The following is a 4,462-nucleotide window of genomic DNA, read 5'->3' on the forward strand; positions in this document are numbered from 1 at the left end:
TTATTTTGATGAATAGAACTTACTTGTTCAGCCGAGAATGCTTTCTTCTTCACATGAAATTTTCTCTTCACAGTACATAAGTTTTTTAAAAATTTTGCATATAAAGGTACTTATTTAATAGCATCTAATAATATAATATTTAACTTTACTTGTTTAAAAACTTCATAGATATCAGAATCACTTTTTTATTTTTTATGATTTGTTAATGCATTAGGAAATGGTGGATGTTTATTTGACTCATTTACTATTTCAGATGATTTATCATTCACCATATTATTATTAGAATTTAAGGTATCATCATTCTCAAAAATCTCAAGAGTATCATCCTTACTCTATGATTTTAAATGATTCTTGTTTTCATTACTATATGGATCATTAACTATTTTACCACTTCTAAGGGTAATAACATATTTTATTTGATCAATTTTTTCATTTTTTAATTCTTGATTTTGATTTTTAGGATTAGGTTGATGTTGAGATGGAAATTTTCCTTTTTCATGAATATTAAGTGCAGATGCAAATTTTGCAAGAGTTTCTTTCAAATCACTCATAGATTGACTGTTTTGAATATTGATAGACTCTTGCTTTTGGATAAATGCATGAATTACATCTTCAAAGTTTTTTCTTGGAGGTGTAACATAAGGAATATAACCTTGATGATTTTGGTTATTTTGAAAATATTGGTGTGAGGGTTGTGCATTATTATCATTCCTCCAACTAAAATTAGGATGATTTTTCCATCTAGGATTATATGATGGTGGAAAATGATCTAATATTGGTTTTTTATAATTGTTAACATAATTTTCTTGTTCATGGAGACATTCTTTAAATGAAGGTAATGTTGGACAATCTTTTGTTGAATGATCATCTGTATCACATATATGACAAACAATTTCTTGAATACTTTTTAATTGACCGCTCTTTTTCATTTCTAATGACTCAATTTTTCTTGCTAAAGATGCAAATTTAGCTTGAATATCTATATCATCTTTAAGATTATAGATTGTGGGGACCCGGACGCTAATTCATTTCTTAATCATTCTTTGGGAATAATTCTATCAATTAAGATAAACAGAGTCTAAATTTTTTTTAAAAAAAATTGCGGAACGTAATGGTATTCAGTATAATGTACATATCAGTATAAAAGTATAAGTCTTGTTCAATAAACATCACACCTAAACCAAGGTTCAACAACTAAATGTCAAGTGCTGAATCCTATCTACAGCAACGTCAAAGTCCGTGGTCTCCACTCTAATCACGATCTCTCATCATCTCCTCGACCCTGATCATGTCCCACTTGTTGCCATGCACACATACAAACACGACAACAGCCGGATAACTCCGGTGAGATATACATCCCAGTATAAATCAACGAAACATGCGATTATAACATCAATATAAAAGCCTAGAACAGATATTAGTAATACGTATCAAAAACTGAAACGTAATCTATATAAACTGTCAATCAGACTCGTGACTCTACGTCTCAGACTAGACTCAATCTAGTCTAGGGATCCTGGTTTCCAGAAGTTGGCATTCCATATCGAATATCAGTAATAGAAGAAACTCTAATTCTATCCACTTCGATATAACCAAACATCCGGTGTCTTGACTTATCCGTCACAGACTTTGGCATTTTCACCAATACACTATCCTGTGACAATGTGCAATGTGCCAGTGACGATTCCATCACTATTCAGCACTATTGTCACAAGATTACTCATCTAATACTTGTCTAATACATGCTCTCTATAAATCAATAGAACAAGCATATCAACTCAAAGCAATGCACATAATAACAATAAGTATGTGATTTAGGGAAACTCAAGTATACTATACTCGAGTCATTCTCCCGGTACCACATTGACTTATACCGTTCTTTTATTGCAGTTCTGATGACGTTCCTGTCTGGAATTCAAAGTCTGTCAACCCTCAGTCTAGTAATGACAATATCAAATAATACCATATCAATATACTGCTCAGATCAATATCTAATCTGATAAATCTGGATTTAATTCAAAATCAGCGGCATAACGGAACAATACCGATATCCCCGTCAATACAATCTCAACAGATATTAATTACAATCCATAACCAATATCCAATACAATATGTAATCAATCAATAATCCAAATCTGTCCAATATCAATAAATATACTCTGAAAAATCACAACAATTCCATAATCAATTTATTCTTCGGTCTGACTTTAATTATACGATGTCTAACATATCAAGAACATCATATATTAATCCTAGTCAATTCTGACACNAGGGATAAGCATTTGTTATATATATATATATATCATGCATGTGAAGGCTAGGTGTCTTGTCCTATGTTCAGCACGTCTCGCGCATATGCGCGACAACTCTCGGCGCATATGCGCAAGACCTACTGGTCTTCGCACATTTCTCCTCGGCAGCTCGCGCATATGCGCGCCCCATTACCGCGCATATGCGCGAGGTCCTCTGGAATTGGCATTGGCTTCTCGCACAGCTCGTGCAAATGCGCGCCCTCACTCAGCGCATATGCGCGAGGTCTTCTGCCTATTTTGCGCATGTGAGCGCATCCTGTCGCGCACATGCGCAAATAGTACTGCCCTCGCCCACATTTCATGCATTTTCTCGTCTTTCCAAGTCCGATCCTTTCCGTCCATTATGACAGCAAATTATAAATCAATAATCACAAATTAGCAAATAAAAATCCCGGGCATTACATAGATATTACCCCTTTTTGTTGAATTATTGATTTTAGTTGTTGGTGGTTCTATTGTACCTATATTATACCAATTTTGAGCATTTTCTGCTAATGAATCCAAATATTCCATAGCTTCATTTGGGTTTTTTTCTTCAAAAGTTCCATTACATATGAATTCTATCATTTGCCTATCTTTAGGTATTAGACCTTCATAAAAGTGAGAAACTATTCTCCATGTTGCAAAACCATGATGTGGGCATGTATTAAGTAATTCTTTATATCTATCCCAACATTGATAAAATGTTTCTCCTTGTTTTTGAGAAAAAGTAGTAATTTATCTTTTAAAAGAGTTTGGTCTATGGGAAGAGAAAAACTTTTTAAGAAATTGTTGTTGCATTTCTTCCCATGACCTTATTGAACTCGATCTCAAATTTTGTATCCATGTTTTAGCTTTATCTTTTAAAGAAAAAGGAAAAAGCTTTAATCGAACTATATCCATGCTACAATTTTGATCATTATAAGTGTTACAAACTTCCTAAAATTCTCTTAGATGTAAATATGGATTTTCAGAATCTAAGCCATGAAAATTCAGTAAAATAATTTGAGGTTTAAAAGTGAAATTAGATGCATCAGGAGGAAAAACTAAACAAGATGGGGCACTAGTTCTAATATGGTTCATATGATGCATAAGTGTTTTTAATTGATCATGTTCTTGATTATTATTATTATTATTATTATTTTTATTATTATTATCATTATCTTGATTATTTTAATTATTATCAATGTTTAAATTATTTTCAGATACTCGAATATGTCTACCATTTTTTTTTGACACCAAATACTCATACAAAAAACAACACAATACTTATAAATAAAACATCATTAACAAATATAAACTTAATTTATACCTCCCCAGCAACGACGCCAAAAACTTGCTGCTACTTAAATTATATTTCACCCAAGTGTAAGTTGTCTGCAAATAATATATTTTTTAAGTACGAGATCGATCCACAGAGAGGTTATTTTAATTTTAAATTTATTAATTTATAGATTACCAAATGCAAGAATGAAGTTTACAAATTATAAATTTTGTCAAGGCTCTAGAATTTATTATTGGTTTATGTAATATTGTTTAACTAAAAGTAAAACAAAGGAAATCACCATAAATAATGGTTCCAAGAAAATTAAATATTTAAACACACACATAATATAATATAGTTCCCACTATAGAAAATACCGAAGTAACCGATATTTTATATATGTTACCTATGGTTATATTTATAACTATATAAATATATAATTGCCTAAATTAAATGTTAAATTAAATCCTTATATTTCATTTAGAACAGCCGGCAGAGCTACGCTGTTGCCTAAATGAAATATATGATTTAATAAGTTAGTTGCGGTAAGTAAAAGTTAGCTGCAGAAAAATAAAATTTAGTTGCGGAAAGTAAAAGTTAGATGTGATAAATAAAATTAGTTACGATTAAGTAAATGTTAGATTGNAAAGAATATACAAAATATAAACAATCTTACTTCACCAAGAATGCATCCTCTTCACCTTGACATAATAGATTTATCTTGCCATGAGCTTACTTTTGATCAACACTAAAAACATCACTCATAGTTGGGAAAATGAAAAATATATTGGAACTTAGAACTTTTATCCACACACACTATATTTTACAATGGGATAGAATGATTCTCAAGATAGAACAAGGTCTCTATTTATAGGCCAAATGACAGAAAGTGTCAAAAATTTTATTA

General features: G+C 31.1%; 1 non-coding gene across 1 annotated transcript; it reads left to right on the forward strand.

The window, feature by feature from the left end:
• The first annotated feature begins 2,937 nt into the window (after positions 1 to 2,937).
• Positions 2,938 to 3,048, forward strand: LOC140977935 (small nucleolar RNA R71). The gene has a single exon (XR_012175500.1). It is a non-coding gene; the product is annotated as a small nucleolar RNA R71 (small nucleolar RNA).
• Positions 3,049 to 4,462: the final 1,414 nt, after the last annotated feature.

Source organism: Primulina huaijiensis, chromosome 5, assembly GCF_012295235.1.
Source record: "Primulina huaijiensis isolate GDHJ02 chromosome 5, ASM1229523v2, whole genome shotgun sequence".
NCBI lineage: Eukaryota > Viridiplantae > Streptophyta > Magnoliopsida > Lamiales > Gesneriaceae > Primulina > Primulina huaijiensis.